The sequence below is a fragment of the Aedes albopictus genome, chromosome 2, assembly GCF_035046485.1.
Source record: "Aedes albopictus strain Foshan chromosome 2, AalbF5, whole genome shotgun sequence".
NCBI lineage: Eukaryota > Metazoa > Arthropoda > Insecta > Diptera > Culicidae > Aedes > Aedes albopictus.
In genome coordinates, this window is record NC_085137.1 from 311,203,343 (window position 1) to 311,222,721 (window position 19,379).

The 19,379-nt window shown below is 37.5% G+C and overlaps 1 protein-coding gene across 3 annotated transcripts in view; it reads right to left on the reverse strand.

The window, feature by feature from the left end:
- The window catches only part of LOC109420874 (peroxisomal targeting signal 2 receptor), a 99,019-nt gene that overhangs the window by 47,360 nt on the left and 32,280 nt on the right, over positions 1-19,379 (reverse strand). The window contains exon 1 of one of the 3 annotated variants that reach the window (XM_062852274.1): positions 17,510-17,663. The exons of 1 other annotated variant lie outside the window; for it this stretch is intronic. The gene's annotated coding sequence lies outside the window, so the exon portion shown is untranslated. Of the gene's footprint in view, positions 1-17,427; positions 17,664-19,379 lie in introns of those variants that run through there. One more of the 3 variants, XM_062852275.1, reaches the window with a different exon arrangement.

The following is a 19,379-nucleotide window of genomic DNA, read 5'->3' on the forward strand; positions in this document are numbered from 1 at the left end:
CGCAATGCCGCCGCTGCCACGCGCACAAACCCGGGTGCATTAAAAATAATACAAATTAGTTGGGTGGTTCCAGGAGGAGGATGGCCAAGGAGGGGGAGGTGCCAGAAGGTTGTGGAGGTACGAAAAAATATATTGAACTAGTGAACTATAAACGAATGCATGCATGCTTGGTCCGGAATGTGGGAATATGGTTTTCCCTGAACTGGGAAGACCTACCTACTTGGAAAAACGTAAAAAATGACTGGCTCCAGCTTTTATTCGTCGACAACTGAGATTGTACGGAAGTAAATTGCGTCGAATTGTTGGAATTGGAATGGATTATTTTTAAAGCAAATAGCAAATTGGGTTATGTGCTTTTGTTTGTTCTATAAGTTTTGCAGTATCAGTCAAAAAAGGCAGACCGATCATATCCAATTAAATATAATCAAAAAAAATGAGGTATTGAGAGACCGATTTATCTGATTCGGGACACGCATGGATATTCAATTCAGTAAGACCGTGCTGATTGTGAGACCAGGAGCCTTTCGTAATAGTGATTTTCCTTGCCTTCCATGGTTTTAGAATATCTTCGTGCATACAAGAAGCTCCAAAGAGTTCAATTGACAAAGGTTAAAAACTGTGGCAGTATATACTCTGATATATCCCAGTGAGGATGTTTCGCCAAGGAGATGAAGAAGAATTTTAAAAAGTCGTTCGTTAAAGATTCACGAACCAGATCTTCACCGTACGGCAAATATGAGGATTTACTTTTTTATTCTTATCCGCTTAACCTGATTTACAGCTAGTTGTACGTCCACTTGGGCACTACGTGACCGATAAAAATTTGACAGCTGAAGTTAATTTTTCTATAGCGTCTGAATATATTCTATTCTAATTCGAACTGGTTGCCTATGTGCTGCTACTTTGTTCATGTTAGAAGGATGACCACGATGATGTTGGTGTGTGACTCTTGTTCCTTTGACAGTCCGATTGAGTGTCCATTATGAATTGCCGTTCGTTGATATCCAATTATCCGGGTCCATAAGAGTTGTAAGCTCAGAAGAGAGTCAAGTGCCAGCCACTATCGAGGGGAAGAGAAGCTGACGAAAAATTGCAGGTGCCGGGGCTGGGATCGAACCCATGACCATCCACTGAAGTGAATGGGTGCCCACTGCGCCACGGGCCCCGGCAGGTGTTTGACTTGACCTATTGAAATTGAATCCTGAAATGGTTGAAGCACTAATAAGGTTGAGTTCTAGAATAATTTACATCCTGATTTGAGCATGAATTTATGATAGAATTCCTGGAAATTAATTTTTTTTGAGAAAAATTTCAGAAGAAATTTAGGTTTTAAGGGAACTTAAAAAGTTTTGCTGAAATGAAATTTTTATTAAAATCAAATTTGAATTCGTTCGGAATTTCTGTTAAAAAAAATACTAGGAAACTCAACGGTATTCGTCAAGAAATGAAATCAGAAATTCTGCTAGGCTTTCGCTAAAATTTCATATACATTTTACATTACAATTCTCGCTAGAAATATCACAAACAAATTTTCGTTTCTTAATGAACTTTCGACAAAACCTAGTCATTGCACTAGAAATTTTTCAAAAATTCGTGCTATAAATTCTTCCTGAAGTTTCAGAGGGATTCTGGAGCCTTTATGGACATTTCCCCTGAGATCCTCTGGGACCCACTGAAATGGCCCCTGAGATCTTCTAAAACCCTCCCGAAACCTTTTGGATTCCCCTGAGAATCCCTGAAACACCCTTGAGAACTCTTGGAATGTCCTTGAAACTTGGAACCCCTCGGAATTCCCTGAGATCTCGTACTACCCCCTGAAACCCTCTGAAATGGTCCCTCAGACCCCCTAAAACTCTAACGAGACCTCCTCAAACTCCCACAAGACGCTCAGGAAACCCCATGGCCCTTTGAAACGCCACTGAGACCCAAGTCAACCCCCTGAGGCCTGCTCTGAAGCCCCCTGGAATTCCCATAGAGCCCTTGAAACCTCGTAGTAGTCCACTCCTCCATGTACAATCTGAGAGCCACTGAAAATCCACTAACTCCCCCTGGGCGCTGTCCATAAACTACGTAGACTCATTTTGGGCCATTTCAGACCCCCCTCCCCCTCCGTAGACTTTTGTTCATACAGTTTTTTGAAATTTGTATGGAGCGTAGACTTTAGCCAGAACCCGCCGTCCCCACTAAGAGTCTAGGTAGTTTATGGACAGACCCCTGAGATCTCCAGGCACTCCTCTGAAACCTCTTGGGACGCTCTGAAATGCCACTGAGATTGTCTATAGCGCTCCTGAGATCCCCGAAAACCTTCTAGGAGCTCCTGAAACGTCCCTGAATCCCTCCAGAAACGCCTCTGAGACCTCTAGGTACTCTTCTGAAACCCCTTCCTGTAACGCCTCTGAGACATCATAAACATCCCTGGAACTCCACTGAGATACCATGAAACGCCCCTGAGATCTTCCGAACCGTCCCTGAGACCTCCTGGATCTCTCCATAGACCCCCTGAAACACCCCTGAGACCCCCTGAAGTGCCCTAGAGAGCATGTGAAAAGCATGCGAACAACCTTCTCTGTTTTCTCTTCGTTTCAATCAATCATCAGTAATAACTTTTTTCTCGTGGGTTTTTGGCTTTCAGTCCATGAAAAGCGTAGATTTTCTTATCTCATCGCCAACGTTTCGATCCAGATCCAAAAAAAAGGATTCAGTGATAACTGTCATAATGAACTAGACTCTACAGTACATACAGAAAAAAATATCTTGTGATATCGCATCATTTTAGCTGCACATCAGTCACGTCGTGAATCAATAGATACATAGACAAATCAAAATATTGACAGGGATTCGTACACTGAACTGCCGATTGCGAGGCATATTTCGCACAACTTGGGTATTTCACCGTATTAGAAGGTGGATTAATTCTAGGTGGATTAATCATCTTTTAAAATTACCTAAGCTTTTATTTGTCATGATAACATTGTGTTTTAAGTAGGTTTACTATATATGATCAATAAAATTAATTTATATTCTTAGATAGGTGATTTCGAATACTTTGACCCATTCTCACCCCCTCTAAGGGGTGAGATTGGGTCAATTTTCAATCATTTGTAGTTTACTAAGCAATTCATATAACGTGATACTTTCTCACTAAACTATCATTACCACATAGGAGAGAATACATACCAAATAAAAAGTTACTCCGACTTCAATTGCATTTGTTATTTAACAAACAATCTTTGAGTATCGTTTTTTGACCCATTCTCACCCCCAACGACGGTAGATTATAAATTTGATACTGATTCTACAAAGGGTCCTACGAATGTGCTGGAATGGGTTTGTTGACCCGGCGCCAACCACGGTGTACAAGTGGAGCGTGATAATTGTTGGAAAACTATGTAGGGGCTGTCCATAAACCACGTGGTCATTGGCAATTTTGCACTTTTTCGACTGAAATGTTACCAAAAGGTATTTTTAATTGATGTATTGTGCTTAAATTATGAGATTGCACCATTTGTTTGCTTAAGATTTGCCCAAAAACCTATTTTAAAAAGTATATTTTTCTTAATTTGTTTGCTGCTGTGTTATTAGGAACAAATACCGCAACATTAGGAACACAATGTCCTTTCAGATAAAAACGAATAAAATGCTCATAACAACATCAAAGTGGCAATATTTCGTTATTTTCCCGTAGATTAAGGATGGTTTTTATTATTTTCAATTCAATTCATGTAAAAAGTTTGCTTGGGGCGGATATAATTGTGGTTTAAGGATGAACCCAGTCCTTAACTCCTCCATGATCGGATCAATTACCCTATACTCAGTCAATTGTTAATCAATTGTCTTGATTTCTTGTATACGGTGAGATACATATAGTATATAGCCATGTTCATGAAACGCATTTCTACGGAATCGAGATGTACAGATTTTACAAAAAAAATAATTTTTCAGTGTAGAAATTTAAGTTTAATTAAGGGGAATAGTTGTACTTTAAAATGCACCAATGGACAACCCACCGCACCTACCTCCCCCCCCCCCCCCATTTCTTTTGGTGAGCCGAAATAGATGGCTTTTATTTGTATTTTATTGAAACGCTCCATGAAACTGTTTATAGTCATGACTTGAGCCATAAATATGTTTCACAGATCCTAGGGGGCATCCATAAAGTACGTCACGCTTAGAGGGGGGAGGGGGGTTCTGTAAAGTGTGACAAGCAAAGTATTAAGTACACCCGATTCTTTTTTTTTTGCACGGGTCTGGTTTTCGCTATAACTCAATCAATTTACAGCCTACATGTACAAAATTTCATGAGAATCGGTTGAAAATTGACTGAGTTATAGCAAAAACCAGACCCGTGCAAAAAAAAAAAAGAATCGGGTGTATAGGAAAAACCCGTAATAAGGAGAGGTGAGAGGTGGGGCGGTGTTAAAAATTCCCATTTTTAGCGTGACGTACTAAATGGATGCCCCCTAGTCCTGTTTGCTTTGTTGAACGCGTCTAATTAACCTAGATCATCTTAAGGCCTCCATTATACTATGGAATCACAGTCATATTACTCTGTAAGCTCCTCAATGTTATCTCTGCAATTATTTCATGGAAAAAGAGTGTGAGAATACTCCTAGAGTCGCCAGACATAAGCTGGCAACTGTCTTCTTACTGTTTGGATGTACTAAGATATCCAAACTATCCTGGAGTTACGACTTCATGCACAATAAGATCTATCACAGCCACCAGTCAATCTACGTTTGCGGTTATTGTCCGCTGATATCCATGGTGCTCCGAAATGCAACGAGAAGTCCTTTCTGAGTTCGTATGACATTGTAAGGTTTTCAAAACACCCTGGAATTCAGGACTTTGAAGTTCTGCATAATCTACCTCAATTGACATTTAATCTACGTTTGCGGTTACTGACCGCTGGTATCCATGGTGTTCCGTAATGCAACGAGAAGTCCCTTGTGAGTTCGTCCGATATTGCAAGATTTTGAACATGTTCTGGAGTTCAGAACTTTCAAGTTCTACAAAATCCACCTCAATTGCCATTCAATCTACAGTTGCGGTTACTGTTCGCTGATATCCATGGTGATCCGTATTTAAGCGAGTTGTACTTTTTGAGGTCGTTTGACATTGTAAGGTTTTCAAAATGTTCATGAGCTCAGGACTTTGAAGTGCTACAGAATCTACCTCAATTGCCATTCAATATACGATTGCGGCTACTCGCTGATATCCATGGTGCTCCGTAATGCAACGAGAAGTCCCTTTTGAAGTCGTACGACATTGTAAGGGTTTCAAAATGTCCTGGAGTTCACTATTGGCAAGGTCAACAGAATCTACCTCACCCACTACTCAGTCTACTATTGTGTTTATTGTAAAATATTCTGGAGTTCAGGATTGACAAGGTTTTCTGAATCAACATAATTTGCCATTCAATCTTCGATTGTGCTTATTGTCCACTGATATCCATGATATTTTTACAAGGCTGAACGACTCAGTCGATCCGCCAGGAGGGTAATATCTCATTCCACGTGTTTGATCGTAAAAGCACAAAATAACTATTTTTTCCGGATATTTCCAAGTACCCATGCCCCACGCAATATTCAAACGAAGGTTTCAAAACCTCCCAGTTGACCTGGGAAAAAATAGCACGGCAGCATAGATCTGCAACTCTTCTCACACTTGATGCACATTTGCTGCATCGAACCCACTAGGCTTAGGCCCTAGGGTATAGCGGTGATCGGATGGGAAAAGACCGAAAAACAAATAAATGATACTTTGCGCGCCGTGTTAAAACAAACCTGTGAGAAAGAAATCTAAACGGCGCGGCGGTGGCCTGCAGAGTGCACGCGCGATTTGTTTCTGCGCGAGATGCATGCAAACGGAAAATAAAATCCACGACTTTATGGTCGACGCAATCGGTTTTGAAAATTTCGAAGGCCATGCGGCGGCCTGGGTCTATGAGTAGATTTGTTGTTGTTGCAAATAGACGAGAAAATGAGCATTCCTAGATCAGTACGCAATCCACCACCATATGTTAGATAAAGCTAGTTGAGTGGCATTCATGTTCGCGAATTCGGACATGATGATGACACACCGTCCGTTCACTGTATGGGTGGTTTTTTCCCACTTGTTCACTAATTGACGCCTTTTCTCAATTGCACACAGCAATTGCTGGTAACGATAATGTATGGGCGGGCGACGACTCATTTCCTTGTCGTGAAACAATTACATTTGTTTCTCTTGACCGATCGCTTAACGAATTAATTGTGATTCGACAAAATGGAGACATAATTTCCTACTTCAGACGAGTTTTCATTGTGATTGTTATATACCGAAACTGAAGCAGATCGTACAACTCAACCCTCTAAATTGATAATGATAATTGCCGATAAATGGAGGTAGTTATTTTTTGAAGTGGGCCCAGCCACACTGGCCCTAATTACACAAGTTTACAAAATAAAACGAAAATCGTGAACTTCTGTCAACGACCAAAATTTTTGAAGCACAATTTAGTGCTGATTTCGAAACCGACCTTCAAAAAATTTAAAGTAGAATAGTTTTTGAGTTTTAGCTCAATATCGAGTTTTGTAACTTTTCAAAATATTTAATTTACTAAAATTCAAATATATTGCTTTTTGTTCAACCAATTTTAAATCTTTTTCCATAAATTAAAAGCTGAATATAATACCATTCGATCATCTGAATATAGGTTTTGCGTCAGATTGATGAAATTCAAGATATTGACGAGTTTTAGGGACGATCTTCTTAAATTTTAGCAAAATTCCCAAAATTTTTTGAAGAAATGTATTTTTTTTTTCAATAAGAAAAAAACAACTTAAAAATTCTTACTCGACGTTTATTTGACATATCATATGTAGGCAAGTTACAGTAAAAATTTCAGCTCAATCGGAGCATTGATTACGGAGAATGAGATGTTTGAAGTGAGCGACTTAGCTTAAAAATAGAACAAAAATCGATTTCAAATCATCAACCTTGTATGGAAAGTCGAAAAAATTTCCGCTCTACTGTATTTTTTTTCCTTCGCGTTTTTGAACTCAGGGCATGATTCTACACCAAAAATGATCATCAGTTTACCGAGTTCAAAAATGCTGTAAACTAGTGTTACCCGCAATTTAAGATATGATCGTCATAATTTCTTTTCTGATTGTAATGGAACACAAAAATAAAACAATTCATTTGAGTTTTATTTTTTGGATAATCGCTTACAGAGCCGGTAAACATGATTGATGGGGTTGGTTGGTAGTCTTCCGTTTCTGTTTGTCAAAGGTAGGTATTGGACTCAATCCTTGGTCTTCAATATTCCTTCCTACCTTTCTTTGTTTTCTTTGGAAATTCTCTGGACATTCTGAAAAATCTTAAACATATTTGGGTTTCCATACAACCATGTTTTAAAGTGGTGGGGGAGGGTCATGGTGGTTTACGTCGAAAAATCGTGAAAATTACGTAATAAATGGACAACCTAGACACCGTGGCTACATACAGGTAAGCAGTTTGTTTGCAATCTGCCGCTATGTGGCACTTAGTGTGCGTGCATGTAAAAATTAGCATTTCACGATCCTCAAAAAAATAGAAAGTTCAAGTCAAGTCAAGTTCAGAAGATCATTTGGTTCGAAAAAAATGCTTGAAACTTTTTTGAGTTATCGGTGACTCGTTGAAAAGAATTGTGGGCATAGTTAATGAAGAGTTTCTTGGGAGTTTTTTTTTGCAACATTCTATAATAAATTCTCTTTGAAGCTTCCGAGTCTAAGGATGATTGAGTGCATCAAAAAATCTCAAATTTTGACTGTTTGTCAACCTATTATATGTGCATCATTGGTACAAATTTGAGCTCGATTGATTCATTTTTCGTGAAGTAAGAAACGTTCGGGTAAAACACTATTATAATGACAACTATTTTTTGAACTGTTATATCTCGGAAACCAGTGAATCGAATTGAATAATTTTTTCAACGTTTATCAACAATAGGGTAAAAATCAAAATTTGAACAAGTCAAAATGTAACATACTGGAAAAACTTGTAATTAGAAGGCACGAAATGTTGCTAATTGGCAAATTGAGGGATGAAATTTGTGAAAAAAATCGCGTTCTGGTGGGATTCGAACCCACGACTCCGTATTCGCTAGACCGGCGCTTTAACCAACTAAGCCACAGAACAGGTAATGGTTCTGCGGAATAGAAAGCCAAACTGACTCCGAAGCCGCACCGTGAACACTCCTATTTCACAAACTCATCTCTCTATTCGGCTTAGATGCCAATCCACAACACACTCCTATTTGTGCCCACTAACTACAAGTGCGAGCGAATTATTTATATGAAGAAGAGACTTACTCTCGCACTCCGCATACCTAGCTACCAGGCAGCTTGTTTTGCTGGTGTCTAATTAGTATGCGTCGAGAACTCGGCACGGTCGGACGCTCGGACGACCGAACTGCGCCAAGTGACGCAAGCAAGAGTACAATGATACATATTGCCCATTTTACTGGCATTTTACCAGATTAGCTGGTATGTCTGAAACATACTGGAAAAACTTGTAATTAGAAGGCACGAAATGTTGCTAATTGGCAGATTGAGGGATGAAATTTGTGAAAAAAATCGCGTTCTGGTGGGATTCGAACCCACGACTCCGTATTCGCTTAAAATTCGCTAAAATGTAATCTTAATTTGAACTATTTTGAAATTCATTGAAATACTGTACTTTTTAGGCAAATATTGTCCCGCAAAAGATGTTAAACAGCTTTCCGTAGTGTAATCTGATGACATAAACTTTAAATGCATTGAAAAAAATGTTTTTGCCATCGAAAATAAGCAATTGAAAAATCACTATGATTTCACCTATTTCCCCCAGAGAAAGCACATTTTCGGTGCACCCATACAGCTCATGCATAGCATCACACGCAATAAGTGAATACGTCAAATGAAAGCTTATTTATCGTAGAATCACCCAACCGAATAATATTCCGCATTATTTGTCATAAAATTATCAAATTTAAGTGATTCTTACTTGGAAAATGTTATCTTAAGTTGAACCATTTGTAATCTGAATTTGAACTAGTAAACGGGGGCGAGCTTCCAGTGTTGGCTTGCAGATTGCGCTAGTGGTTGCTCTATTTACTCTTGGGGGATGAAAAATTCCTAAAGAATTCCTGACATTCTGATTTAAGATTCCACTGCCTAATGAAACATAGGCATGAGAATCAGTAGATTCATGTGATTTTTAATTGTTTAGCATGGAATTGGCTGTTTTGTGAGTTGCTCGAGCTGCTGCCGCCAGTAGTTAAAATTATGATTAAAATTGGTTCAAATTAAGTTATGATTAAGTTATGATTAAAATTGGTTCAAATTAAGTTTAAAATCATTGTTGATGAAAAATCGAATATTTCAATAAAATCCAGTGCAAATACAAACTTTTTACCATTTAACAGAAAGCTTATACCCGTGGCTTTCAAGTACATATGATTTTGCCGTAGTAAATTATTTCCATGTGGGAGAAAAAATCACTTAATATTTGCACTGCTTCAGAAAGCCGCAATTTGATTCAAATTTTGATTACTCATCTAATATTGATACCTAATACGACGTTATAAAATGTAATATTTGCTCACGGCGAATTAAGTTATACCGGGTTAAAATTTTTACTCATATAGAGAAAAGTAAGTCAAATTTACAATACCACACAAAACTTACTAAATGTATTCTTTCTTCAATCTTAATACGCTCAAATATAACTGATTAGAGATAACTTGAGAACAGAAAATCTTTGGATATCAACACTAAAATTTATTGACATTAATAGGGATGTAGTACCGGTAGTACCGATACCGAAAATACCGGTATTACCGACCAATTTTTGGTACCGAAATACCGGTACTGACTGAGCATTGGTACCGGTACTTTCGGTACCGCGAAATCTCTCCCGAAGTACTGAAATCCGATCATTAGTATAGCCAATATACAATGGAAATATTCAATGAAAACATTTAAAACCAAGTACAAGACAAACAAACATTCTATACATGCAACAGTTCTGCAAATCCAGGGTATCATAGCAATGCAATGATTGGTTTGATAAACGTTGAATGTTGGAATTGGATTTACTTGCTTAGAATAAAATTTGTTAGATCAGGGTTTCTTGTTATTTCTTCAGTTTTTATAATCCGTTGACAGCATCATCAAGAAAAAATATTTATATCTTCTTCTGTCTTCACCTTGCACCTATTTGTTTTTTGTACATATAAGGTTGTTACTGTTTCATTTTAAACTGACCAAAATACTGCTTGTTAAATTGCACAGAAGCTAAACAATAGCTCCAAAATAAGTTTCATAAAACTAATTTCTTTCTATCTGTTTTATTTATCTATATTTTTTGTTTAATTTATTGTTTTCTGGATAGCTTTTATGACATTCCTGAAAACCGTAATTCACAAATGCCTGGTAAAATGTTTATTTTCTGTGCAAAGTAGATTACTCTTCATTTTAGTGAAAAATTTCCCAGTACCGGTAGTTTACCGGTACTACCGGTACTGAAAACCCCAGTACAGAAATACCGGTACTCGCCAAAAGTGGTCGGTACTGCGACCCCTAGACATTGATGTAAAAAAAATTACATTTTTTCGAGAAAAATCCAAAAAGTGTCAATCCATGATAACCTTTTTCAACGTTTAAAAAGTACTTATGTTTTAATAGTTTACATATTGTTAGTGTACGTTTAAAATTTCATTCAATTCGGTTCACTGGTTTCCGAGATATGACAGCTCAAAAATGAGTTGTCTTGAAAATAGTGTTTTACCCGAACGGTTCTAACTTTGCGCAACATTAATCAATCGAGGCCAAATTTGTACCACTGATGCACCTATAGTAGGTTGACAAAATTTGTCATATAATAATAATAGGTCAAAATTTGAGATTTTTTGATGCACTCTATGAAAAGTTATAGCATGGTGAACTTTTTTGTTAGAGAAAAAAAAAGTTGCCTATCCCAAACATTTTGGCCACCCCCTGTATTTTAAATTTCTCTAATTCTCATTCCCCTCGGAAAATTTTGGACGGATTTCAGCATTTTGAGGAGGACAAAAATAATTTATTGATGAATTTTATATTTTGTTTGGTAACATCGAAGTTGTTCAGAAAATTTCATGATTTTGCCCAGTTGTTCGGGTGTTCTCCACCAAATTCATAAATTATTTATCACTAAAGCCATCACCACCCCTCCCACTTTACTAGATGACAGGGAAAACAATGTATGACAATACAATGATTATTGTTTTCGAATTACCGAGAATAACAGTGATGTATTTTATTTGCCGATTGTCAATACTTTTGACAAATAATGATTTACTTATGAACAGTCTTGTGCATTATCACCATCATAACACAAAAAAGCCACAACATCAACATTGCCCTTCTTCCTCCATCAACGCTACAGCCGACCGTCTCTATGTTGCTAACGAACACATTCGAGACGAACGCATTGATACGGTGGCTGTCGCCGCCACGCTCTTTCTCTGCAAATCTCTTGAGTAGCCGAACGCTTCTTAAGAGTCGTTCCGACGCAGAGCTATGTCACTCACTGCTGGGTGACTCTCGTCTGAAAATGCCAGGATGAAGGTCAATTTGTTAAGTAGTATTGCATGGCGCAGCAAACACAAACATAGCACGCCCTATGAATAGAATGCAAAGCGTAGAACAAAAACTCGCTTCGGTGTTTCATCGTGTGGTTCGAAAACAAGAGACGATCGCTGCTGTTGGATGTGGTTGACTCTGCATTGAACGAGGGTTGGCGTGAGAGGCTTTTGCGTGAATCGATTATGTTTTGATGGACTGCGTTTGTCGTATGAAGTGATGGTTAGAGCGAGTGTCATTCGACATTGACCATCCTGAAACTGCACAACCCTGCTTATGAATGTACACAGAAGCGTCGTATGCTTATAATATAATAGTAAAAAAATCTTCATATCGCTAAAACTTTCGTTTCATAATAAAAAAATCCTGAGTCTTATTGCTACAAATTGCTAAAACATTTTAAATGAAGATGTTTACAGTTTCGTTCATATAGTAGGTATTATGCTATGACATCTTTCTGAATTTAAATTTCTGAAGATGTTTTCTGCATTACTCAAAACGACATTCACTTTACAATAATAATAACACAATAGATCCAGTATTGGTCGCAGGGGTTTATGTTCCGAACAGAGATAAATAACAACATCACTTCCAAAATCCTTTCGTAGGCATCTGTGGAGATGTAGAGACAGTGTATATTTAGAAGGTGATGCATTCTGGAAATCTTACATTTTTATGATAACGTAATTCAAATCTTTCATGACATGAACCAAAATATCTAGTACTCTACACCATTTTGATCAACACGAAAGGACGATAAGAACGACGTCACATGTTTTTTTACCCCAAAATTGATATTTACATAGGTAACTAGCCTGCCTTGTAATATTGTATGCCGTGCAAGATTCATTCGTTGGTCGTTTTGGCAACTTCGATTGTTGTGATTAATCTCGGAGTAGCAAATCACGAAAAAAACGATCATATGCGCTCAATATCCATGTTGATCAACAGTGTTTCGTGGGGGAATATTACCATATTTTTCAAATAAAAAAATAAATCTCAAACGGTACTAACAACATGCCTTGCTTATGCTTATGCTAGCGCTCAAACGCAATTTTACTTTGACATATACATTTCATGTGTGGCGTTTAATTTGGACAGCTTCGTGTTTTTTTTTTCATTTTTTTTATTTTTGTTTTTTATATATTCTCATGAATATAATGATGTAAGTACGAGAAGGAAAATATTAAATCCGATAGTTACAATATCGGTCAATAAAAATGCACCAAAGCCGTTTTCCCTTACAAACTTGTCAATTTTAGATTGCCATATCTCAGTTATTTCTTTTTTTTATTCTTTAATCACTTAACCTAATTTACCGCTCTATTGTCCACTAGGGCACTGCGTGAGTGATTCTAATTGGAAGCTGTACAGCGCCTAAATGTATTTTATTCTAATTGTACTACATCGAACTGGTTGCAGTTGCGCTGCTTTCAATTTCTACACTATCATGGTAGAATGATGAGCACGAGGATTTTGATGTGTGGCTGTTGGTTGTTCCTGTTTCCAATCCGATTGGGGTTCCATTATGGGTTGCCGTTCGCCGATGTCCAAGTATCCGGGTTCATTTGAGCCATGGGCTCATAAGAGGGTCAGTGTCAGCTGCTCTCAGGGGGAAAGAACAACTGACGAAAGTGCCGGGGCTGGGATCGAACCCATGACCATCTGCTTATGAAGCAAACGTGTAGCCACAACGCCACGGGTCCCGGCATTAGTTATTTCTTAAGCGATTGTTTTCATTTTTCTGTGACAATCTACAAAATATCAAAATTAAAAAAAAAAAACTATCAAAAATGTTTGGAGATAGCCCAAGTAACCATGACGCTGGATATATAGCATTAATTTCGCTTTATAGTGTATTATATGACATGCGATATAAAGTTGTTTTGTCATGTAGGTGTCGAAAATAAACAAACAAACAAACAAACCATTAAAGTAAGTTTAAAGTTGAAAATGGCACTACTATTGTTGATTTAAAGCAAGCTTTACTGTGGTGATTGCTAAAGCATACAAAATGCTTGTTCCATATAGCTAATGCAATCAAATAGTAAGGAATGCATACTTAAGGCATCATGTCAAAAAAGAAAAAAAAATGTTTTCCATTATTTTATCATTTTTTATCTTCCCATACCTGCCCAATACTCTCACTCTGATGTTTTTTTTTTGTATTTCGGGAATTGAACCTAGACTGCTGAAATTGGACCACGATGAAACTCAGACGCGCTAACGCTGTGTGTTACGATTACCATGTATTTTACATCTGGAAAAAATGTGCAACATAAGGTAACGTATGCTTAGCTCGAGCCTTACTGAGCTGTGTTTTCAGCAGCTCTATAAAATTATGCTGGGGTCTGAATGCTATCAGTTATCTTACTCTCCCAAATTCATCCTATTCGAAAACAATAGATTACAGAACCGATTGATTCCATAAACAAAGATAATACTAAGATATGAATTCGTCTGTGTTGATTCGATTCTTCTTGTTTTCATACGTGCTCACTTCTACCAAAAACAAGAACAAAAAAATACTATAAATAAGAAACAATACAGGTTGAATTTTGATAATAACAATGCACCAAGACAAAAAAAAAATGGATAGCAAAAAATGTTGGTCTCTTCAGCAAATTCGTTAGTCATTACACAAGAAACATATTTTACGAAGACACCATAGTGATATGACGTAGCAATGTTTTGCTATAACAATTTTTGTCTTGTGCGTCGAAATTCAACTTATCTGTAACTTTTGTAACAATACCGTCGTTGGGGGTGAGAATGGGTCAAAAAAGGATACTCAAAGATTGTTTGTTAAATAACAAATCCAGTTGAAGGCAGAATAACTTTTTATTTGGTATGTATACTCTTCTATATGGTAATGATAGTTTAGCAAGAAAGTATCACATTATATGAATTGTCTACTAAACTACAAATGATTGAAAATTGACCCAATCTCACCCCTTAGAGGGGGTGAGAACCGGTCAAAGTATTCGAAGTCACCTATCTAAGAATACAAGTTAATTTTATTGATCATATCTAGTAAACCTACTTAAAATACAATGTAACCATGACGAATAAAAGCTTAGGTAATTTTTAAAGATGATTAATCCACCTAAAAGGGCTAATACAATCGAAAAAATGGTTGAAACTTGATAAAATAAAGTTTGCATGTTGTATCGCCATTTTTAGCCACCATAATCATCCTCATTTAGAGTTTCAACCTCCATGAGAGAAGGGGGGATGACAATGAGGGAGAGGCGCATTAAAAGATTTATTGAAAAAAAAAAACATGATATTTTTCGACGTTCGTTTGTCTTCCGAAATTTTGTCATGTTACCGGTTTTATGACCCGGTATTTCCTGGATGCCGTTACCGTCTGGTAGTTTCACGATATTTTCTTAAAATTAAAAAAATGAGTGGAGAAGAAAAACGCTATCAAGTATATTTTGTGAGCTTACGGTATTGCAGTACACTAAAAATTAGATGATGATCAGAGGAGCTGTCCAAACGCATGGATTTATTGTTATAAATGATTTTAGGCACTAAACGTATGAACACACTCGCTTGACACTTCTTCAGCATATTTTCGAAAAAAAAGCGTGCTTTTATGAAGACACGGTAAACATGGCACAACTCTAACGTCAAATGGGGACTGGATAACAAGTTGAAATTTTAGTTAAGGTTATGTGCACTCGATAACTTGCTTGACCCAATCTCACCCCCATTCTTAATATTTAGACATAGGGTCGAAAATATTGAATTTTTAAATAAAAAGTGCATTGAAAGTCCGCTTTTTTCGTTGCATCAAACAGGTAATACCTACAGCTAACCACTTATAAGAAAATTTATGGTTTGGTGCTTGTGTGAAACATTACGAAGGAGAATTTTTTTCAGGGTGATTTACTAGTAGTTTCATCATATAAGTTTAGCCACAAATTTAACAAAAAAACGATTATTGCTAAACATCTTATTCTGCATCATGATGTGTAAAAACATCTTCTCTTTGATATAATATAAAGTGTTCAATATAAACTAGCGATAGTTGATGAGCTATTTCAAATTTTATGTTTCTCCGTTTTGATCCAATCTCACCCCTCAGACCCAATGTCACCCCCATCGACGGTAGTCATTATTAAACTTTTTCAATAGCTTTTAAAAATTGTAATGTTTTGTAATTCGTCATAGAAAAATGTCAACAATCGTTTGATAAATAACTGAGAAATGACAATCTAAAGTTGACTATTTTCTATGGGAAAACGGTTTGTGTGCAGTTTTACTGTCCGATACTGTATAGGGTAAATGTACCAATAGTGGTGCTATTAGTAGCTCCTTGTAGTAAAATAATTAAATAAAATTGATAATACCACAAAATAAAATGTATGAAACCGTTTATCGGTTTATCGGTTCCACTTAAATTTGCTAGGAAAAATGTAAAAACCACTGTTCATATCAGTTTTTGCTAATAAATCACTTGCACCAACTATTGGTACACGGTTCCTATTATGGAGGTAAAATTGAACATTGGTTCCTATAGTGGCGCATCCCATTGAATTCTTATGGGACCCACCACTATAGGAACACTACCACCACTATAGGTGCAAAGGAGCAAAAATATTAAGGAAAATAATTGTTTAAAATAGGTTTTTCGGCAAATCCTGAACACAAAAATGAATTAATGTTTTTGTTGATGCATCTATTAAAAATGTCATTTGCAAGCATTTTGATCGAAATAGTGCTAAATTGCCACTAACACCACTATTGGAACTACCTCCACTAAAGGAGCTTTTACCCTATATACATAGATTTATTATAAAAGTTTCCGTCATATCTAGAAACAGTCATTTTAACAATCATTAACTTTCCGTCATCAAAACAGAGAGAATACTGCCGTCGCTCTGTGCAGTGTGCACGTGTAGCAACACAACTGCGCATCTTCCATTTCTGATACATTTGCCCGCATTTGAGCATCTATCAACCAGATGGCTACCGAAACAGCATTTTCCTCTCTATAGAACCACACATGAAAAATCTACACATACAACCATACAAAAGTAAAACGGATCTAATCCAAGCATAGAGAGGAACAACCCTTTTTCCAATACCGTCCACAAGAGACGAAGAATCGCCAGCAGTCAGTGCCCGTGGTGACCGTTGCGCGATTTTCGACAGTGAATGACCGGAATGACGCGGGATGTAGCGGTTTTTTTTGGTTGTCCACGCCAAAGGGAAAGCGGTGAAAATCCTGAATGATATGACGACTGCAGTTGCAGTTTGTGCATGTGTGCCGTACCGAGTGGGGCCCCATATGACGAACGGAGCATAGCAGACAACGAATTTCTAATTTTCTAATTAAAGTCAAAGATGTCGCGCGTGGTCGGGAAATGGAACAAAATAAAAGAGTGACAGTTTGCGCGAAGAAGATGCCGTGGAAAGTCCGCACCCCAAGCCAAGCCCGGTTGGGAAAGGTCGCGAAGGAAAGTGCCTTGGCTCGACGGCGGCGACGTTGTCGACGGCATAAGATGTGATCCCCTTCCCACCAGTCAGTTGCATATTTTTGGAATGAAATTAGACGAAAAGTGAGTGGTCTATTTTTGGGCTGTTTTTTGCATTTACTCGTGATTTAGATCATGAAAGGAAAGAAATCACGGCTGAAGATGCGACTGACGGATGGATTTATATGATCAAGTTAATAAGAAGGAAAAAGTCGAACGAAAACGGAGGAAAATTCCAAAATGGCGCCCGGAATCAGAGCTCGGTTTTGGGCGGTGAAATTTTCTAAAACAAGGATATTTTCGATACTGGTGCTTACCATGGTGATTATCGCTAAATAGTGGATTTGTGTAAATGAATTTGTTAAGAAATATCACATCTAAAATTGAACTCGATCGTACAACCAGCAGCAATCAATCAGCAAGGTAGTTATAGCACAGCAATCAATCACACTTCAACACTCTTGATTTTCGGGTTCACAATTGCATGTCCGGAGGAAGAAACTGCTAAAAGTAACCACCACGGACGCCTTCCAGACGTCCACTGGTCTTAGCGATGGTCGCTGGACATGTCTCAGCAGCCAAAAGTGCGAGGCATTATCGCATACAATTGAGTGAATTTCTTAATGGCTGCCACCCTCGCATTGTCTTCGGATGGGATGCAGGCTGAACAATCTCCCACCACCCACCAGGATGCTGGGTGGTGCGGTAGGGTGGCTCGCTGAATAATTCTACCCCTCAGATGTATTGCTGAACGAAAAGTTTACTATGACCACCACCGAAGTAAAGAAACTACCCACTCCAAGTGCAGGAAGGCAGGCTCGCTTTACGCATAATCAGGACTTGGGTGGGATGAGTTTACCATAGTCAACGGTGCGAGCAAAATTTAGAATTATCACAACAGAGGCGTAACAAGATTGAGGTCTGATTTTAGGAATTGAGTTTTGAAGGACACAGAAATCGTCTTCCTCCATAGAATGTAAAGTTCGAACAGATATTTACCATCTATGCTTAAATAGTTATTTATGCAACGAGTTGCAAAAAGATGACTTTTTAAGCATGAGTTGTACATCTCGGCAAGCCTCGTTGGATAAAAACAAAAAGTGCTGAAATAATCGTGTTTTGAAACAAGTTGAATACAAAATTTTATACAATGATGTTTTTCATTGTACAACGTATTTGAGTTGCATAATGTTCATAATGCTACTGAAATCGGATGCCTTGAGTAACTCTCAATGCATAGTAGCTCAATAATAGTAGCTCTGTCTTTGCTCTTTTTAACAACGTTTCGTTTTGAGGTGGTTTTTGGAGTAATTTTCGAATTTTTACGGTTTAAATGAGCCACCATTTGACCAAAATCGATTTGAGTAACCAAATGCACTTTCCTTACTTTTTTGCCGAGGACAGTGAAGAAAATTGTCAGACAAAAGAAGCACAAAACAAGCAACAAAGAAGGCGCGACGATTACTCTTTATTCCTACTGGTAACAGATAATAACATGATCTCGAACATTTTTGTTGCAGACAAAACGGAAGCTGAATTTGTTGCGTACTTTTCAACTCGTGAATAATCAATTATTACGAACCCAAAGTCGAAACTGTTCGATGATAGATCTTCAGCAGAGTTGCAGTGTTTACCTACTCGAAGTTATCGTTCGAAAATCGCAATGCAAGGCTGAAAAATCTCTAAAGTCGGGGTGTACGATGTTTGTCCTATTATTTTCAAGTTGGGACAATGTCGATTGTCGCAACAAATACAGGTTGCGACATGTTCATTATTGTTGCGCGATGGTTGAATTTTGATTCACTGGCCGAGGACTTTCAGAAAATCGCCACTAAAAACATTTTTAAAAACAAGGTGTAAATTGTGGGCAGGTCTCAGCGAGAATTACCCATTATGAACATTATGCAACTATTTTTCATTATGTAACTCATTTCAGTTGCATAATAAACCAGTACGGAAAAGAAGGTCATTATGATACTGAAACGAGTAACATAAAGTTGAAATTATGATACTGGATTGCATAAAAACCTTTTTTGCAACTCTGCACTATAATATCTATTTTTATACTTGCTTTTCTGGTATCGTAACGGCCTACTTTTCTTCACTAAATCAAATAGTTGCATTATGATTCATAATGCAACTAATTTCGGTTCCATTATAAATCATAATGCGATTGTTTGATTGAAAACCAAAGTTTCCACGGTAAGAGCTTGAAATATTGTGACGGACCGTCATTTCGTCATATCTAAATTCAATCACCTACAGCTCA